This window comes from Metopolophium dirhodum, chromosome 3, assembly GCF_019925205.1.
Source record: "Metopolophium dirhodum isolate CAU chromosome 3, ASM1992520v1, whole genome shotgun sequence".
In the NCBI taxonomy this organism is placed as follows: domain Eukaryota; kingdom Metazoa; phylum Arthropoda; class Insecta; order Hemiptera; family Aphididae; genus Metopolophium; species Metopolophium dirhodum.
The window spans coordinates 5,035,790-5,058,977 of record NC_083562.1 but is presented as its reverse complement, the minus strand read 5'-3'; the positions used below and the strand labels follow the sequence as shown (position 1 = coordinate 5,058,977).

Sequence of the window (23,188 nt, the reverse complement as noted above, 5' to 3'; positions counted from 1 at the left end):
GATAAATATTGAATACAAAATTATATTGTAAAATATATACTAAAACGAAAAAGTCAAATGATTACAATAGTCAACAGTAAAACTGTCTTCGTGAAATTCATATTATATTCCATATATAACGTTATATTGTATTCGATCTCCTGTTCGAAGATCCTAATGAAAACTTTTCCAGACCCGTTTTCAGAAGGGTTCCCGCCGATAAAACGATTTTACGGTTTTACGGACTTGAAAACGGACGCCGGACGTGCCGTATCAATTTATACCCAGACCAATCATAACTTGCACGACCGGCTTCGGTACCACGCGCGTGGTAGTAGTATAGCGTGGTAGTAGTTGTCTATGTAATAGGCTGTTTTTTTTCTTTCTACGAAGGTTTTCGGACGTATAAACATTGCCGGAACGCCGCGCGGAGTGTTGAAAAATCAATTTACTCGGATAAAAGAAGGTGGAAACGGGGCGAGCGTAAATCTATACCTATATATATATATATATATATATATATATATATAGAGAGAGAGTGTGTGAGAGAGAGAAGGAGAGAGATATAGGTGTATGTAAAAAAAAGAAAAAAAATGATAATAAAATATAAAAAAAAAGCAACGGTAGTAGATTTTTTTTTTTTATTGTCAGCTTATTCCGCAGCTGTCGAGAACCGTCAGGCTCGCCGGCGTACGTGCGGTCCGATAGCCCTCCATAAGACGTAATGTATAATATACTGTACGCCTATATATAATATACATTGTTGTTCTATTTTTCCTCGAATTTTATCAATTAATGTGTCCGCACGTCGTAGTTTGATAGACAGAGACTCTGCAGACTGTGATCGAAAATATATATATATATATATATATACACAAGATGAAGAACCCAGTAGATGAAATATTGCACCCAAGAGGAAATATTTAGTCCGGAGTTTTTGTTTGGGTAAAATAGGCCAAGTCTTTACGACAAAAAAAATATAACTCTTCAAAACAACGCAACTATCGTGGTAAGAACGATAATAATTATTGTTATATCGATATTATAATATTGTTGATTGACACTGTTTAAACAGAACGATTCAGTTGATAAAATATTAATATTACGTTTTTTATGTGTAAATATATTATAATAAAAATATTTTGTAAATAATGAGTAGTTATTACAAACTTTGAAATAAAACATTTTGAACGAAGAGGTACACAATTTTTATTTAACTAAAATACCTATGTATTATGAAAGCGCAAAAAAACTAAAATGATTATAAATTAATAAATTATCATACTGTATAGACTCTTAAAGTATAGTATACTATTATATGATCATACTATAGCAGAGTAATATACTTGAAATTCTTTAAATACTTAAAATTTGGTGGGTCCCGAATGTGGATTTTTAGTTGTGATAAAAAAGTTCTCTTGGACGAGTTTATAAACATTTACTATTTATCTATGGCCCAATGTGCAAAAATATGTACCTATAAGTAAACCACGAAAAATATTATGGTTTTATACTTTTATATATTTGTAGTAATATAGTATTATTTTTCATAAATATATCATGCGGATATAATTATATTATAGTTTACTAATTAAATTAGTAGATTACATATTTACATCAATATATTATTATATTAGGCGTATTTATATTATAATAATGTATCATTTATAAATGTATAAATACCTACATAATATAGAATGATAATATTATTATATGATATGCAGTTTGTACTTCATTGTACCTTCGCCATTTTAAAATAATAATTCATTAAAAATATTCACTGCATAACGCATTTTGTTAGGTAGTGTTAAGCTAAAATTATGATTTCATTTTTTACTTGTACACCCTCTAAAACAACTTATTTTTTTCTAAAAACTGAAGCAAATACAAACAGTTCTTATCGAAATTGTTTGTAAAGTGAGTTTTTAAACATTTTAATATTTGCTATTTGATAACTATTAACCATCGTCTATTACCACACCTGTCAAAATACAATATAATGTCTACGGGTTTAAAAGGCAATTTCAATGAAACGAAATATTTAGCACTATTTTGCTTCTTTACAAAATGATAATTGATTCTAAATAATAAATTAAACAAATTATTTTTAATATTTTAATAATTTTCCATCATATTGGTTTCTCAAACTTGTAAATTAATTTTGTATATTATATTTATAGAACTGAATAATATTCTTTTAATTAAATTTGTTATGCATTTCAGGTCACACGCGATAGCATAATATATTTGTACCGATAAACAACCCGAAACTATATAACTTAGATAAATATAATCATAATATACAACTTTATAACATTATATTTATCATATTTTTTTTGTTGTTTATTTTTGTGTATGTAATTTAGATATAAATTTTAAACTTAACAAATACGAATAATACAAACATTATATAATTGTATTTCCAGTTGCCATTAGAAGTAAAACATTTGAGTTTCAGACAAAATATAGTATGTATTAGACATTATTATTAGTATTATATTTTGATATGTGTTTTGTATTTATCTGATGGCATTTTTTATCACTTTGTTGTAAGACAGATTGAAAGCTTTGAGAGTTCCATACATCATATATTATATTGCCCATCAATTCATTAGAAATTGAACACATGTGGTATTGTATATGTAATTTCTGTCTATATTTCATAAGCTTAAAAATCGGCATAAGATAATATTTTTTATGTAATCATTTAAAGTTTGATTTACGGTGAAGAGTATTTTATTTCCTTACAAATCGTGGCAGAATTATTAATGTTTATTTTAAGTAATATTTTCATAGCATTTGGGTCATTGGAATATTCGGGTCTATCATTATTATATTACAAAGTGGATCTTATATAATATTATTATATCTCATACTATATTATTATATTTACTGTATATATAATGTATATAATATACATTATATCTATATAAAGTCGAAAATTTTCACAAAACATTTTTCTTTAAAGCGTATTATATACGACAAAATGAATTAATTTCTCGAGGGTATTAATATTGTTTTAGGTCATTTTAAATTTTAATAGGATTTTTAGTTTAAGATATAAAGTATGAACATAATATTTAAAATTAAAATGCACTGTTAATTTCGTTTCATTTTTATTTTAAGTGTATATAAATACACCCGTTCCAGTGGCGACCCGTCCAAAACAATGAAGTTGGTTGGTCTGCTGTTTTTTTTTTATAAAGCAAATACTGACTTTTATTTTCAAAGTTGAAATTGCAGTTTTATACGACCATATCGATGAAAATTTTTATGCAAAAAAGAGACGGGTTTAATACTAATTGTCTTTCACTACAAAAAAAAAAAACAATAATATGAACATTGTCATATATATAGTTTTAATAATTTTATATAAATTGTATCAAAAGAGTTCAAACCCAGGATATAATATAATTTTAGGTATCATATATTATATTGTATAGAATATGATTTTTTTACCTCATGGACATTTAATGGCAACAAAAAAAGTCGCCAGTATTTCATTTCTGTGAATTGAAATCAGCTGAGTTCAAAGATAAAAAGAGGCCAAAAAAAATTGCAATAGGTATATACTACAAAACAAGCACTTGGCACTGGGACCCGATTAAATATCTAACAGACACATAATTTAGTTTATAGAAGAAAGCTGTATTATAGTTAACACATTTTGAAAATCTATAATAAATGTGAAAAATGTTAAGCCAGTGTCCCGGGCCTTACTCTAAATTGGATTAAATCATCGAAATAAAAAATGAACAACCATGTGAAACACAATGAATCTATATTGTATATACCTACGCATAGCTTTTTAATTTATTCAAATAAATTTGCAAGAACACAGGGCAAGTAGAATTACTAATCGTAAAACGTGTCAATGCTATATGATTACCTATAGGCAATAACACAACGACTGCGATGGTTCACGCTCGCTAAACTTGATCCAAATATAAGTAACATAACCGTAATTATGGTGTATAGAAAATGTAACTTGGAAATGTTTAAGTGTTTCTGGAACTAACAAAGGAATAATTTTGACACGTAAATTGGGTATAATAAATCGATTCATTTAACAGATTATTATAACATTTAGTACAAAAGGATCGCCATTAATCGTATTCACATAATCTATCAGATAATATTAAACATATTATTTATGTATTATATTGTTATGTATAAGTAGAACATTACCGATAGTCCAACACTTAATGATTCATAAGCTCCGATACACTTTTGTTGGCCTTACTTTATTACTATTCATGTTTTTAAATGACTTTTTTAAATCGGCCGATAATTATATTACGAATCAACCCGACGCATTAATAATATTAAAATAATACGCCATGCCGACGGGTTCGAGTAAAAAACGAATGTAAAGTAGTTAATTTGATTAGCTTTTCAGAGTTGCATAATGGTGTTGAACGTAAAAGCAGAATACAAATATTTATTTAAACTTTACATTCTTGTTATAATTATATATTTTTTGGTATGTGATATTATATAATTTATTACAGTAATAATACACAAACAATTATTTCAAGTTGTTTTGGAATTACTGTGAGGACTGTGGCTGCCAATTATCTTGCCCTTTTTAATATATCATATTGAATGTTATTACTATTACTATTCCGGATCAATTACTTGAAAACGATGTTATGCTAATAGATATGGTAGAAGAAAAATTAAGTATCTTAAGATGACGCCACTCCAGTTTGTTTTGTATTCGTCTAACAAACTCAAAACATATCAAATTTAAGGTCAGCCGAATCAATTTTGTGTTGTTAGCTTAAATATTAGAGTGAATTGACCTACTGGCTATTATCAAACTTAAAAATAAGGACATTATCTGTGTAGGTATCTACCGATATAGAAAAATATATTTAATACGTTACAAATATAGATAGTTAGGAATTTTTTTTATTATTATCCAGTTGTTATGTAAAATAGCATATGAAAAGCTAATGACCCGGCCTGCTATCAAAATTTATATTAAATAAAATACAAAACTACCTGTGTTCTAACGTTAGTTTTTTATTATATTTAAATGTTTAAGTAAGAGACGATAGTATGTGAAACATTAAAATAGAAAAATTCTCATTACTCTCTTGAAATTTAAAACGTCGTAAAAAACCTACATGATAATTCAGATAAAATTCTTATTTTAGATTCTGAGTGAAACGATGAATGTATTGATTTTACAATGATGTGTGTTTTTTTTTATTTTTGTGTCTGTGTAGACGATAAGTAGTCGAAATAATGCTTCCAAAAGCGCCAGGAAAAACAACATAAAAATTAAGGAAAAACGGGAATTTTTACGCAAAATAGGTTTTCCACAAAATCGATTTTGGTTTTTGATGTAACTCTAAAACAAATAAACGTATATACATGAAATTTTCACTGGTTGTTTAAATTTAAATTTTCTATACACGATAAAATTTTAAAAATATTTTGATTTGTTTTGAACTGTTTAGGAACATTTTCTGTTTCTAATTTTATAAGTCTTTTTTTCTATGAATGTCAATAAAACTTTATTTGTTGGGTAAAAAGCTTGACAATTTAATACAAGGCTCCTACTATATTGTTACAAGGACATTTGAAAAATATTAAAAATACAGTTAAAGTCAGAGTTTTTATTTATACGCATTTAAAGTTCAAATCTTGAAAAAATACTGAAAAATCACGAAAATTAGCAAATTATTTTGAGTTGAGAATTCGTAAACATTAAGGGTTAAATCTAAGATTTCATGAGCGTTTGAAATTTATATTTTTACAATATTGAATATTCACTCATGTAGTGGTTTAGGTATTTTATTATTATTCAAAACTGAATAATTGTAGATACATGAAAATGTTACTGAATGTTTACGTTAGCATTTTCTATACACCATACAATTTTAAAAATATTTTGACACGATTGTCAGTTTTCAATTTTTTTTCCATAAATATCAATAAAATTTTATTTGTTTGGTAAAAAAGCGTGAAAATTTAATGCAAGGCTCCTCGTAGCAGTTGAAAAATATTAAAAATACATAGGCATAATTTTTTTTTATAAGCATTTAAAGTTCAAATTTTGACAAAATTTATGAAATTTTAAATTTTATAATTATTTTGTAGTTAAAAATTTATAAAATGTTCAACTTTTATAACTAGGGATTGAAAATTTTAAGCAAGGTTCCACGTAAATAGGTTATATATAAATTACTTTATTCACAATAATATCATCAAATATACTTGGTAATATCATAGGCTGACTGATCGTTTTCGCTCAGAATCGTTTTCTTATACAATGATATTATATCATTGAATTAAAATTTAACACCATCCATTACAGTGACCCACTTGTAATCTACTGAACAGCAAAGCAACATCCATCTACCCAATTTTTAAGTCTGATCTATGAATAACCTTTAATAGTAAACCTAACAACTCAAAGTCGGTAAAATGGTTCTGATGATCTAAAATGTGATAACATGTTTTATGTTTGTAAGACGGAGAAAATACACGTGAGTGTTTTCTTAAAAGTTGTTTTTAATTTGTTTATTATCATTGACTTGCAATCCGTACGAAAAATTGTTATTGGATTGACTGAACATAAATCATTAAAAACGTCGCTGGGAGAAAAATCTATATTATTATTTTTATACTATATAAATTACATTTCGGTGGGAAATATTTTAAAGGTAGGTACAGTTGTTTTATTAGAACCATAAACTGACTTAAAAAAAAAAAAAAAAAAACTCTGTTGGCAATGTTTCGACCATTATCTGTGGAGACATCATTAAAAAACAACATCGAGGGACACGAATTTTCTTGCTTTCTTTAACAAACAGAATAGAGGCCAAAAATGTTTAAGTTTTAAAATTATATTTTATCGGTTCCAATTCAAATAATTGAAAGAAGCAAGTTAAGAACTTATTTTTCAGTATTGTAAAAAGTTTGACTTTTTCAAAATGAATTTTGTCTATTTACTAGAATTGTATATTTAAATTAATGTAACTAATGTAATTATATGTTCGATTTTCGCTTAATCTCGTGATCTTACTACTATAATTTAAAATTGTCTTTGGTTATTATTGCTTTTAAATAGATTTTGTAATGTATTATGTTTACAACACTTAATTGTATGATAATTGTTTTGTATATCTAATATATAAATTGTATTGTTCTGTTGCTCCTCGGAGCATTATTAATAATAAATAAATAATGTTTAGTGTGAATGGACATTTTTAATTCATTAATATTATTATAGTGCGATGATGTATAATAACTGGTATAATATAATAACTATGTTTTAGTTTATTAATAATATATCGTTATTGTTTACTTATATGCTGTATTTTTTCGTAATTGATTTGAATAATAAATGTCAACTTCAATAGTTCGATCATCGAAAAAACCCCTTATTATTATATTATAATATACTCTTATGTTATTTTTTTTAATTTTAATTTTTTTTTTTTGGGGGGGGGGAAAGGGGGTAAGATATATGAATCTTGGTAGAGTATTCGTTTTAGATTTGTTTTTCTAATATAATTTTGATGGTCAATCGTAGATTTTTTGTTTATAACGTATATTAATATACTTATCACTTCACCGTTTAAAGTTTAATAAAATAATGATTAATGGTTTTAATTTAAATAACTGGAATATAGTTACCGGTACTTTTTAACCTTCCAATTTCTATTTTTTAACATTTTTGAAACTGAAACCATCAATCAATTGTTATTAACATTTTTACATACAGTACCTAATTATGAAAGTTATGTTCGTTTAAAAATTAAAATGTATGTTTACTCACATAATTCAGTGAAATAATTAGTTGTTTGGCGTATTGTATAGGCAATTTAGAGACGTCAATGTATCAAAAAGTTATCAAATAATTATTGTATGCACCCACCTCTAACACGAAAGGCAGCGGCTGACAATTTTATTATTACTTACAGTATAGTCATTAATAACGGCGCATGTCCAACCGCGTTAGATCAGTCACCCTACAGATTTCTTAGCTGTTTATTATAAGACCATTGGTATGGAGTAACTATTTTATATTATGACGCAGTGGCGTGTAGAACATTTTTTGTGTGCGAGGCACAATACATTTTTATTTTTACTACTACCACCACCACCACCACCACTACTTTTATAAGTGCTTACTGCACAATTTACAAGTCCCCTATCATCCCAACGGTTTGTTATTTGTTAACATTTAACTATCTCTATTATGACAAGTCAATTTCATATTATTCCCATAACCTCACATTAGTTCATCCCACCACCCATCCATTTATGTTGAGGCATAGGCCTCAAAAATTATCTTCACCACGCCACTGTTATGACGTATCGAATTTGAACAAATCATAAAGTAAAAACATAATATTATTATACACACGTTAAGGCACCAATATTCATTATTTATCGCGGGGAATGACTATTATATTAATTATTGTTTTAATATTATATCCTAATCGGTAGAAGAACTTAACAGCAAGCCTAAGTCGAAACTAACAATACTTTAACGTATAATAATGTATAATATAGGTGACTGCCAGACACGATTGACGGTATTTTGTTTAAATGATTATTATTTAATAAGAAAACTATAATCGAAACTCAATAAAAATGACGTACTCGTGAGACAAAACGCGAACTTTAAAACATTTCAAGTCTATAGCTTGATTGGAATAATCCTTTGCTTTTCAATAACAATATTATTGTAGACCATTTCCGTGGAAATTGTATTCAAATAATACGAAAACCAATATGAATAACTGAATAAATTTATCATTTATGACTGTATAATATAGTGGAGTTATCGGTTTTGTGTACACGCATGATATCACATTATAAAAAGTCATAATCCGTGAAAATCACAACCACAATAAAACATTTTCGTCTACTATTTTACATGTTAAATCTATGATATCAATCGAAAAATGACACAAATACACGAATAATTTATTTGATATACCTACTAATATTAGTAGTGAATTACTAGCGATTTGTATCTATTTTTTTTTTTTTTGACAGTGTTCGACATTTTTAACATTTGACGTCAGTCAAACCTATCGACAAAAAAGTTACGACCAAATTATATAATTTTCAAAATAATCTCAACAATTAGTATTAGTGTGTGGGTGTGTTACTATATAGGTACGTAAATATACCTAAGTCTTTCATTTCGTTTCGTCACGTGTTCGCGTTTTCTCCACAAGCACCACGTGATGTCGTGTGTGTGTATGCATATATATACATATATATGTACAAATGTAAACCTACGCGAAATACACGGATTATACGACCGTACGACGCACTTGTTATTTTGGTTTTTGTTTTATCAAGGACATCCCATTAGGATTCAAAAGTTACTCTCGCACCATTCAGACCGCTGCCACAGAGTCATTTTCAAGTCTTTCGCCCTTTGGTTTTTTTTTATTATTATTATTTCCACGTCGCGTACCTTTACATACACGCAGCAGTGTTCTCGCCATTGTATTATTTATCGTTATTATTATTATTATTATTATTACTATTATCATCATCATCATTATTACACACCGGGTGCGCGTACGTCGTCCGCCGCTTTATGTATTATATAATCGTACATGGCACTATATGGCAGTACACTTTATAGTGTATATATACATATTTTACAATATTGTATGTAAGTAATTGTAAGTAATTAAAATGTTAATTCCGTTTGTGCAATAGTTTTTGTAACAAGACACACGAGCGGCGAGCACAACGACTTCTGCAGACGTTCGTGTATTGTTATTATTATTATTGTTGTTGTTGTACACATCATCACTGCTACACGGGAATAAATGAAAACGTGGTCGTGTAGACGTGTTGAACATGATATTGTGTACCTGCTACAGTGCTACTTAGGCGAACACGACGGGACGGACGTTGTGAGTTGCCAAGTAAACACACTCGTGTCGAAAACGTTCATCGCTGAAATTTCATTTGCAGCTCGACGACGTGTGTGTAATCATAGAAGAAATGATAAAAAAATAAACCGTACAAATAATGAAGACTGTTTCGATAACAGTTAGCGAGAGCCAAGAACACACCGATCGATATTTTGTTCAAGACTGACTTCCGTAATCGCGGTTAACGTCGTAGGTAAACGGCAACAACAACCAGCAAATTATTATATTATTATACTACATTAATATAATATTATCATACTTTATTTAATGTTTAAATATCGTTGCGAAATAATGAAGAAAATGTTTGCACGATTTGGAAAATGTAGGTAAACCTGTAGTAGTAATTTCTGAGATTTTCCACTATCTATGTACGAACCGCGGGTCCGGATACTAAGACGTACCTGCCGAATTCCAATATAATATATAGATATGGCCGAGTAAGATATGTATAGGTAGTTTGTTAGTTTTTAACAATCGGAATTTTTTCATCATCGTTGTGATGATATTTTTGTATCTCGTTGCGAAGAGCTACGACGTAAGAACTTTATGATATATTGTATTGGCAATGGTACAAAAGTGGCGTAGTAAATAGTATACGAAGATGTGTTTTTTTCTCGTTTTTCTTCGTTTTCAAAAATATTTAAAAAACTGTTTATCGCCTGGACGGTATAAATAATACAAGTATCTGTATTTCCGTATTATACGATAGGAGTATTGCAGTAGTGTAATATAATCGATACTTCGAAATTTTCCATATTCTCTTTAGTTAGAGAGAATCAATAAAAAACTGAAGAGTATTTATTTCACAACGTATTATAATATATTTATAATAATATCATATTATTCTTTATTTTCCTTACGATTTTTATTTTTTTCCATCTGTCCTCCTGAATCTTATTTGTGGCTTTATCCATTGTTACGCATGTGCGTTCATTGTTAGCAGATTTCATGTGTCCATAAAACGATTAGGAATATAATATATTATACACCATTTTACTCGACGCCATTATACTGTGTAGTTATATATATTTTATATAATAAATATATATATATATTTACATAAATCCCTACATCATGCGTTTATGCACACCAGTGGGCACGTTACTATTATTGTTCAATTGCAAATATTGTAATAATATATTCAATTGATCTGGAATAATTTGGACGTTTTTTGAACGTAATTTGTTCAACTGATCGTTCTGCGAATTGTTTACATAGGAAAATGGGTAAAATACCTAACCACTCCTCTAAAGTTCAAGATTAATCATTTAAGAGGATGCTAACCATGCGTCCATGCGTTTGTTGTCTCCAACGAAAATTTTCGTTCACTAGTTTCAATAGTATGCTTTTAGTTTTAATATTAGAGTGAATATTGACCTATTATAAAACTTTTAGGAAGAACATTATCTGTGTTTTATCGTTGGCTTTTATTTGATATTTTAATTTTCAAGCAAGGTATGTGAAATATCACAAATTAAATATTCTCATAATATCTTGCTTGAAAATAAACTATAACAAAATAAAAACCAACACTTAAGCACAGATAATGTTATCTTACCTAAAAGTTTGATAATTAGTTAATTATCACTTTATTATCAAAACTAACAAAGTAACAACACACTATGAAATCAGTGAATGAAAATTTGTAATGTCGTACGTTTATAAGACGGAGACAACAAACGCATGCTTCCTCTTAATATTGTTTTCAATATTTAAAATCAGAATATTTTCCATGTATTTTTTGTTCACAAATATAATCAAATATTGTAGAAACTGGAAGTCTATTTTTAATAATCTATATTGATATATGTATTTATTATACAAAGACTACAATTATTTGGTAAAAATAACTCCGGTATTAATCCTAAGAATGTATTTTTATTTTTGTGTAGATACTTAGATGTATTTTTTATCACATTAAAACATAATTGCATGTTTTCAGAAGAAAATACACAATGAAAAAGTTATATTCACATTATAAAAACAGAAACGTATACTACTCGCCGTCTAATCGTATTTTCATCGGTTAGTATAGCCATGTAGGGAGTAAAGACATAGGTATATAATTGCGTTATGCAGGTAGATATTTGACAATATTATAAAACTAATAGATGATTGAACTGATTCGAGTTAATTAAATACAGCAGTCCTACAGTAATAAATACTATTTACCTCAGTAGTTGGCTATTGTATTGTACACATTTACAAACGTAACGGTCAAGCCCTCGTGGGAATATTATATTATGCGTATTACCTATCTATATTCAGATTGTAAATTATTTTCTACATCACAATATTATTATTAATGTAATGTTACAGACTATAATAACCAAATAACAAAATATGTTAACGGTTATAATTAACCATTAACCAATGAGTAACCAATGTATAGGTTATAGGTAGTAGTCACAGTATTATCCGTTTGGATAAATTATCAATTTATAGATAGTAAAAATAGTATATTATTTTATATTCGAATACACTGTATACATGACGTATAATATGCACATTGTACATGCATTTTTATCAAATACAATAGTTTTTACATTGCAAATTAATGATGCAATGTTGTACATTTATGAATTTATGACGAACTCGCGTTATTCAATGAATAATTGATTGAATACCTATAGCACACTTTTAGAACTTTATTTGTTTTTAAAATATTTGTAATTTAAATAGTTTAAATACGTTTATTTATTTGTTTGAATTCATTTTTGCAGAACAAATGATGTTTCAAGTAAATTAAATTTCCAACATTACACATCAACAGTTCACACTTTATATTGTGGTATATATCAGCATGTATCATATTCTTAAATTAGTGGGAGTTGCAATTCAATATTGGTTAAGTCAGTAAAGTTTTCTGACAGATTAAAAATTGTAAGTAAAATTGTTTTATATCATAATAATAAGTTATCTCAATAATTATTATAGTCACAATAATAGCTCATAATGGAGTAATGTAACGTTTATGGAATAACTATTATAAAAGCTTATTGTTCCCATTGTTCTATAAAAATAATTTATATTTTATTTCAATTATATACATTAAGTATTTATATTTATTTGCCAACTATATCACATAGAACTTCTGACAGTACCCATGGTCTTAATTACCATTTTTTCACATATTATGTACCTTGTTAAATACCGTTCATTTTTCACTCGATATGTTGAAATGTAAATCTCACAAATACATTCAATTAGTAAAAGGTTAAAGAACATGTTGGAAGGAAATCATATCGACAAATTGAAACAATTATTTAGGTATACTGGAAAATATATTTTTTTATAAAATTGTTTATTCATGATATTTGTATCTTTTCATTTTTTTTTTATATATGTAGATTATTCTGATTAACAAATAAAGTACATGCATTATAATTTATAACGCAGTTTATAGTAGTAAAATTAAAATACAAACTCCAAATTATTTAATTACAATTTATTGTGCATCAAAACATCCATCTAATACTTGATGTATTATATATGAAATATATACGAAGATACGAAAAGTGTACAAATATTATACATAATGCATTGTGTGACTATTTTAACGAGGCTTTACTTGAATTTTCAAAACCTCTAATATATAAATTATAGACATTACACAGCACACATCATAATATTAAACAATTAATGTTCTAAATAATAGCTTTATAGAGGCGTATGTAATTTTGTCGTTAATCCTGCAAGGTCCTCGTGAATTATATATACTTATGACTGATGTATAATATATTACAATTACAAGCAACCCGGCACGTAATCTTTAGAAAACGGACGGCGCGTCTAGTTACAGAGGCTATTTCAAGACTTGTACATAGGTACTTATCAGTTATCGCGACTATGCGATTTTCCGGTAAACTCGGTAATTCTGTTATTACGACCAGCACGTGTTCACAAAACGCGTTATATTGTTTTAAGCCGATTTTGTAATTTGGAAGAAAAAATAATATGTGATAAACTAAATAGGTGTATGCACAATACATACTAACAAAACATGTTTCGAATATATTCTGTTTTATAAGTATAATTTTGGATTCGTGACCCACATTCAGTCATATCTACTCGTAGGTATCTTCGATAAAATACTATGATCAATACTCTATATATTATGAAAAGTCGCAGCAGCTTTTCTTTTTAAGGTAAATCCTAGATTTTTGACGCGAAAATGCGCCTTATAAATAGCGATGTGAGAGACGGATGAGGAGTAAAACACTAACGGCGACAATCACATTGATGTGATTTGTGAGATACTAATATATAAGGCTAGATACTTGTACGAGTTCACATGTCTTCTAGTTATTATTAAGAACTTATTAATACACTTAGGAACTACTCTTAATAACTAGTAAATATACATTTTAGCATATTTTTAAAATATTTATCGGGACCATTGACAATATAATATTTTGTATAAGTAAAACAGTATTTACATATTATAGGTAGAGACAAACTGTACATGTCAATGAAACAAATATCATAAACGTACACTTACTTGGTCCATAGTTGTATGTGTAATAAATGGAATACTTCAATCAGCCAGTGTTAATAAGTTCTTCTATTTGTACAATGTTATTACGATATCAATTTTAACTGTTATAAATAAAATATTTTATGTTTCAGTTGTATTCAATGCACATTTTTGTGCATATATTATATGCGCTTTTGAATATTTTGAGATAACTCAGATCATAAACGCATGCATTTTTTGAGGAATGAAGTCCCTAGCCTTACTAACAAGACGTGATAAACTGATAACCAACGGAATTTATCGCAGTAACTCGCTCCATAAAAGTAAACCGTACGGCGACCGATCGGGCTTACCGTGGTTAACGGCGTACGTACGGCCGTGGTTAATATAACATGGTATAATTTATAACATCATTGTTATTGAACTCGTATCCCGTGAGGTTCTAAACCGGCGCGGTAATATTATTATGTTCTATGGTTCGCCAACCGCCGACTATATTGTTTACGGTTCTCGTGGCGAGCGGATTACCATAATAGGTGTGCGATATTCCGTTGTTCAGTTGTGTTCATAGAAAAGCAAGTAAAGTGTTTAAGTGTTCTATAACCGTTGTCGGGCACTCCGGCGGGCGTCTTCTCCGCATCCATATTGCCGACCGATTGTCGGCCATTTTCTAAAGTTTTAGTCATTTTTCGTTATTTTTTTTTTTTATACCGCGATTGCGTACCTATGTAATGTTTATTCAGTGCGTCGAAATTCAGATCTATAACAGACCGTTTTCGCTTTGCGTTCGCCAATGCGTACATTACATACCTGCTACAAAGTTATGCAGTTTGCGCGAGTAGAGTCATGATCACCTCCGACCCTGCGATACGTGGTGGTGACCGTTTCCAGTGGATTACGTGCTGCCGCGCTGGGCGATGTGTCAAAGGTAGGATGCACAAAGTTACATATTATTATTAATATTATGATAATATTCACTGTTTCCCTAGCGACGGTCACTTATCTTATTTACGCGTTCCTTGTACAAAACCTACTGAAGTTTCATACACTTCTACTGCCGCTATTATAAATTAGAATTTATTATATTTACATATAGGTGCCTACCCACAACTACACTAATATTATGATGGTTAGGTCAGGAAAATCCAACGTGGTACACGTCGGTTTAACAACTATCGGCAATCACGTAATGCGCTGTAAGCCACGTCTCGTGTTTCTATATAATTTTCCGGATTACGATTTATGGTTTACGTGCGATAGAAACCTGCATAATATTATTGGTATAGCACGCATAACTTAAAACAGTTCCATATCACATAGTCCGTCAAGTGGTTTTACGACGACGAGTTATGTGTAGTGATCGTTGGATTTCGGGTAGACGCGATCGCTTCAAATCGTATCTTTTTTTTTTTTTTTACATTTATTAGAAGATATACAATCTGTAATATTATTTACACTTAGCATATGAGCGGAATTTACAATGACTGTGACAGCGTGAAGGGAGTAGCTACCCAGCAGTAATCAAATCGTATCTATATATTTTAAAAACACATTCCACGATATAATAATAAATAATAATATAATATATTATGTACCTATAATATACCTATTATAATAAAATAAAAAGCCCGAGGCACTCGGGGACTGCCGCGGTAACGCTATTGCATAGCAATTTTGTAGCTATGTATCATGTAATTAAAACTATTTATTTTTGTATGATATCAATATTCAAGTTATACTTTTTGAGCACGACGACCGAAAAGAAAATGACAAAATGAGTTTTTTTTGTTGATAATTGTGGATAAATACCATACGAAAATATTTTATTTGAGACTTTTTTTGCTTAGACAACTGGTTAGACTGTAAATAACAAAAATAATAATAACATCTTACGGTCACGCTTTTCCGTTACGAAAATATGTTTTCCAGTCACCACGGCAGGCCCGCGATAAAAGCTGTGCAATAGTTTAATTTGTTAGTTGTGCATTTGAACAACGGTAATATTAATTAACCATAATCAATTATTTTAACCTAGGTATGGATAATATTAATCATCAGTATTTATTCATAAACGTAATACATATATGCTTTTATACGAGATAAATAGGTACCGATACTCAAACCATAGTTAATACTCATGTTAATTATGTCTGTGTTATACGTACCAATAGAAATAACTTAGATTCTTCCATATTATATATACGTTGTAAAATATCGTAAACTACAACTGTCTAAATAATGAATAATATATCTATATATCTACTCTCATATAAGTACTATATTATGTATGCTTGAACTGTATCAGCTATTTCAACTGTTCGCCATATACAATACGACCATAATAGTTTGATAAGGCTAGAATATAATAAAATCAGAAGGTACTATATAATAATAATACCATAATTAAAAATGTCGATAACATACCATCCATACAAAAAATATAACTTTTTAAATCGAAAACGTTTATTGAATGGGAGTTAACTATATAGTTGATTTTAATTTGAATGATTAGGTATAATTGTGTGTAAATAAATTTATAAAAAAAATTCAAACTTCTCCACAAAAAGCCTTAAAAAAAGGTTTATCGTACTCGATGGCGTGTGAATTGTTTGTGAAGGGTTGAAATCCAAATGTTTTTGGCATACAAACCACATTTTTTTATTTAACTTTATTGATATGGTAGTAATATATGACTGAAATAACATGTAACTACCTCAATAACACTAAACTAGGATAATAACATAATATCGATTACTCGTTAACCATTGTTACTGGTGTGTGCCAATGATATATCTATAGATAATTATTTATTATTATCAAACGTGCTAACGTGACTGCTACCCAATAACTTATTTAATAAAGTACGCTACAAATTGTAAACCCTTAAAAAGTGTTAAATATATTATAAATATACCGACCACAAGTATACCAACTTTTTTTTCGATCGTAAACCGTTTTTTTTTAAATTTTCATTAGTCACTCAGCTAGAATATTTTAATGATTGATTTTCGAATGCCAATTATTTATTTTCTATAAACATTCAAGTACCTACTTAATTTAATTATTATCACTAGGTATATGTGTAACGTAACACATAATAATAATTATTAATTAAGTACACATGTCATTTATCACTTGTTTCGTATTTTCTCGCGTGTTAAAATTTGTCAAAAGTGAACGTAAAGGATTTTGTCGAGGATTTTGTGTATCTATCATGATTCGTCGAAAACATATCCTTATACAGCATGTTAATAAAATATTAGTATTAGCCACACTTCAAATAAACTTGAATACATAATTTTATTAATCTACTAAATCATTTGATACTTAAATATGTGATATTTACCCAAATGCGGTGTCATGTACACATATATTATTATCTGTATAATGTGAGGTATAATGTTACGTATCGACGATACTATTATGTAATAACTACAATAACATAATTATAATGTACACCTCATACAAATGCTGAAAAAAGATCAAAATATATTTCATAACATTTTCGTCCTCCGTTATGGCAGACGTACGTCAAATACTCAAAACAAACGGTTATTGACTTTATAATATTATTATATAACTCAATATAAAAGTCATACGCGCGTCTCCGCATGGCGGAATGGAAAATATATAATAGTGCTCGAAAGAATCTCGCAAAAGGAGAAAAAATGCGCCTAACTCGGGATTAAAAAAAAAGTTTTTCGAAATTATTAAAACGATTACCCTCAATGCCCCGACATACAATATTAAAAGTTTTATATACGACATTAAACCCAGGCCCCCGTATATGCACGTCCAAGTATTAAAAGAGTCTGTCTGCAGAGCTCTTAAAAAACGTATATATACGCGTTTGCAGTATACTATAATATACAATATACAATGTGCCCACGCACGACACGCGTCTGAATAATCATGAATCGTATCTTCTTGAGAAAGACATTTTATTTGCATGCATATTTACGTATGCTATAATATTATGCATAAATAAATTGTATATTATATATTATACGTACATGTATACTTACTCGTATTTGATTTACATTGACGTCAAAGGATTTTATTGTGATGACTTCTATAATATTATGTATAGGTACTGTGTATGTGTATATTATAGCGAGTACGTCAGTGTGTTAATTAAAAGAGTAATATCAATTATATAGGTACAACGGTGTGATATTTCATAAATTAACAGTTGTACTTAACCTACCGACAAAATATTAATCAATTCCATATTATGCAAACTTAATATTATGTGTAATTATTTATTATTACTATAGGTAGTTACGAGGGAAGTCACAGTTTTAACAATTATCGCGTATCCAACTGAGTTGTTGTAGACTTTCGTATTGGTGTTTTACGTCCTCACACTTGAGTTTGATAAGATTGCTATTATGATGTATCACCTAGGATTCCCGTTTACGTAATGCCGTTTTTTAACGGATTCATTATTATTTTAGAATATATTTTGTCAAAGTCCCGAGACACGTAATATTTATACTGATATCTAAATAAATAATAATTGTTAGTCTGTTCAAATAGCATATGTAAAAACCATGCAATTGTAATGCTTCAAATAATATATGTCATACAAAGGCAAAAATAAAATACTGTAAAATATACACTCAAAAATTATAGTATGTGCTTTGTAATCGGCCTATGTACATTATGCATACTACATAATAGTATAATACATCGGGTTGACATTTGACACGTGTATAAAAATTAATTGGTTTGTCATACGTATTAAAACACATAATACTGTTCAGTGTACATTAATAAATAATGTATATAAATGATTTAATAATCCAACTGTTTAATAAATAATCAATAAATAACTAAAATTGAACTTATGTAAATAAATTACCTAGGTAAATGTTTTATTTAGTAAAAATTACTCAATGGTTCTATTGCCAAAATTGTTTGGAATTTTTTTTTTTAATTTATTAATTTATTGACTATATGATCTTAATAAAAAAAATAAAGTACCTAGCTGTGCTATTTAGTAGGAGTAGGACGTATCTTGTCAATGAGTAGGTCACTGTAATAGACTAATAGCCATAGGTGTGAAATTTGTATTCAACGAAAAGACGATGTATACAAAGAAAAACGATTCTCAGTGGAGACTCCCCTAGTCAGCATATTTGTCTACAAAATAATTCATGAACGAATTTCATTGAAAATTCAAACTCCAATGCTCATAAAAAAAGTTGGCTTTACGCTAAACTTTTATTTTAATTTTTGTAAGAAAAACTTATGAGAAACCTTACATACATTTTCAAACCTTCGATATAAAAATTAAATTTTAACTACAAATTAATAGTTTCAGAATTTTTGCAGTTGTTACGAATTTCATCAAATATTGAAATTCAAACACTTAAAAATAAAATGAGTGACTATGTATATTTGATATAAGAAAAATTTCCGAAGAAGCTTGTATTATTTCCCAGCATTTTTACTTACAAATACAATTTTAATCTTTTATAAGTTGAACAAATCTCAAAAAGTATAAAATTAAAAATGTCTTTATAAATATCCTGATAAAAGCCAACATTTTTTCATATCTAGAAAATGCTAACATAAATATTTGGGGAAAATGTCAAGTCCGTAATATAGATATTATAGGTTTTAATTTTTATAATTAAAATAAGAAAAAATTAATTTTGCCAAAAACTGGATCTGCGTAAATATTACCGTTTTATCGTGATTTTTGATTTGCTTCTCTTGATTATTTTGTAAAATACTATAAGAAATTTATACTTTTGACCAAATGTATATTTACTCTACACTTATAATATAAAAAGGAAACATTTATTTTTAACCCTCCCCCCCCCCCCCAAAAAAAAGTACAAACTATATAACTAGAGAACTCAATTTGCTACAAGAAACTTCCCTAAAAGTCGATGATCGGAGAGTTTTTTCTAATGTAATAATACACAAAAAAACAACATCCCCATGATTGTAAAACCAATCATTCCATTCCGCTCAAAACCCAAAATATATTATATAACCGTATAAAAAAAAAACATAACATATAACTGAATATTCCCACTAATATAGCTCAAAGACGGATGGCAGTCAGGTCGACTGCACTACCGATCATGGCGGTAGTTGATGATCGACCTCGTCGTACGTACAAATTGAGTCTGACGTCACTCTAGAAATCATTCAATTTGATCAGAAGACAATAATTTTATCCGTCAATAACAGGCATACAAAATGTGTATACATTTTACGGATGCAGGGTTTTTAAACTTTGAATAACAATTTCTTACGACGTAATAAATTGTTTTCTCTTTGTAATTTATTACAAAACTGTTGGACCATTTTAGCCAATCACTTTTGTATTTGAAGTTACTATAATCGTAAACAGAAATAAAATAACAACAGAGAAAATAAGGAAACTAAATTATTTCATTAACGCGTTATTTCCGCAAAAATCTTCAACGTTTTTTTTTTTATCGTAAAACAAGTTTGTGCACATCGGACGCATTACATAGGCATATAACATATTAGCATATATACAATATATGTATATTAATTATATTATATTGTTCGCCACATTCTCGTATATTTCTCAGCACGTGAGTAGGGCCAACATTTTGCAGTTATTCGAGTTTTTCGTGTCTGATTTCATGTAATTTCTCTAACGTATTGTATATAAAAATAATACCATATCGATATTATAACACCCGGTCGGAGATTTTCGGCGGAGGACAATATTATACATATTATATTGTGGCGGTTGCGATTTCTCGCGTGTGAGGCAACTTTTCGACGACCGCTTGGCTTCGGCTAACGATATTATGAAACATATATAGGTACTGTATAATGTAGCACTACCACGACTGTACCGAAAGTTTGAAAGCATTCTTTCGTTTTCGATAAAAGTATAAACCCATTAGGTGTACGGCCGTTTCGGGGTTTCAAACGAGTCTGTATAGGTAGTGTGTATAAAATATATTTCGCCATACTGTAATAATTGTCTACGAGAAATAAATTGCAGTTTGATCGGACCATCGAGCACGAGGTCCACATTTGGTTTTGCTTGATATGACCTCTGCGGCTCTGCCACCATACATTATACAAAATTACATTATATACCTACCTATATATTATTGTATTATAAATAATGATTAAATAATATGTGTATTGTAAGTATTCGTATTGCCATTGTGGTCATAACCCCCTGGCGCATATTCCGATATTTTACTCAAATTGTTATAATTATTGTAATCGGTTACGGGTACTGGTTATTATATTTTACTGGTAGGTGGTCGGATTGAAAAGGTAATCATTATAATATATTGTTTAATATAATACAATTTGATTAGTATGGTCGTAGTTTTATCAGTTTTCGTTCATAGATTTTAATTGGCGTGAAAGTATCTAATTTAATAATTTCGTTGATGAACTACTGTACTTTCTTTAACACTATAAATAGTTTATATCATTGTTTTAAATATTTAACAAAAAAAAGATTTTTGTTAGTAGGTACATGCTACTAACTAAAATCACGGTGGAACGATATTTACCAATATTATTTATTGAATGAATACGTTTGATTTTTATTTAATATATTTATATATTATTAGTATATACTTTCAATGAAGTACAATTATTGAAACTAAATACAGTTTTTATTATTTAGGTACTCTCCTTGTATCATATTATTACTATTAATTAATATCGTTGTGGATTATTGGAAATATTAGGTTAACAATAGGTACTAGTGAGGTTATTAATTAGTTGAGTATAGGTAACTAATTTGTAATATTATAAATAAAAATTGTATTTAATAATAGTAGGGGGCAATACAATTATTCTAAGATAAACACTGTTTAGAATTAACGTTAATTTTTGGATAGGGCTTATTAATAGTAATATATTAGCTAGATGATAATATTATGTATACAATTTAATATTGTTCTCATAATAATAATTTATAATGTAACTTGAACAAAAGTAATTTATATATTTATTTTATATGTTCTTATTTCAATAACCGTAAATATAATACTATGTATATAGGACTTCATATAAATGACAAAAATAAAAATAAAAAATGCAATCATATTTAAGCTTGACTACATTCAAAAGTAATTTTCTGTGACATGGGACATGTATTAAACTACAAAAATATTATTATATTGTACACATAAGTCATAAGATAAATAAAATTACATATGTATGTTAAGCGATCGATCAAAAGACACTGTAACAAATGTGATGGTTTTGCGTAGGAAATAATAATAAAAGATAAATAAAAAACCTCGTAAAAAACATTGTCTTGTAGATGTAAATTCAAAATAAATGAGTTATGTGAATAAGGTAATATAATTTACACTACGCAACTGAATAAGTATTATATTGTCAAAACTTCGTTTTTAGAATTTTAATCCCCCATATAGTAGATGAGAAATATAATATACAATCAAACCATTTCTTATTCATTGAATATAAATCTTATTAAGCACACTTTATTAAACGTCAAATATATTTTAAACCCGTACTATCGAAAAAAGTTACTTTTCTTTTCAATCAAAGGATAATATCTGATCAATATATTTATTATGATAAGAATATGAATAACTTTGACGGAACTTCTAAAATTAGGTATCGTTATTCATAGTATCTTGTAGCGTATATAATCAAACTATGTATAATATGTAGTTAAACAACTATATATTTTTTATTACTTAGGTATTAGAGGAATCAAATATTAAAGAGGAATACAAAATTAATTTGTGACATTCTAATAATTAATCCTATTAAAACTTTGTTTTAAAAGTAGTAATTTGTTAATTAA

At 28.3% G+C, this 23,188-nt stretch overlaps 1 protein-coding gene across 6 annotated transcripts in view; it reads left to right on the top strand.

Moving 5' to 3' along the window:
- LOC132941358 (uncharacterized) overlaps positions 1-23,188 on the top strand; it is a 103,225-nt gene that overhangs the window by 18,134 nt on the left and 61,903 nt on the right. For 2 of the 6 annotated variants that reach the window (XM_061009378.1, XM_061009381.1), the window contains exon 2: positions 12,629-12,788. The exons of 3 other annotated variants lie outside the window; for them this stretch is intronic. The gene's annotated coding sequence lies outside the window, so the exon portion shown is untranslated. Of the gene's footprint in view, positions 1-12,628; positions 12,789-14,534; positions 15,311-23,188 lie in introns of all 6 variants that reach the window. One more of the 6 variants, XM_061009380.1, reaches the window with a different exon arrangement.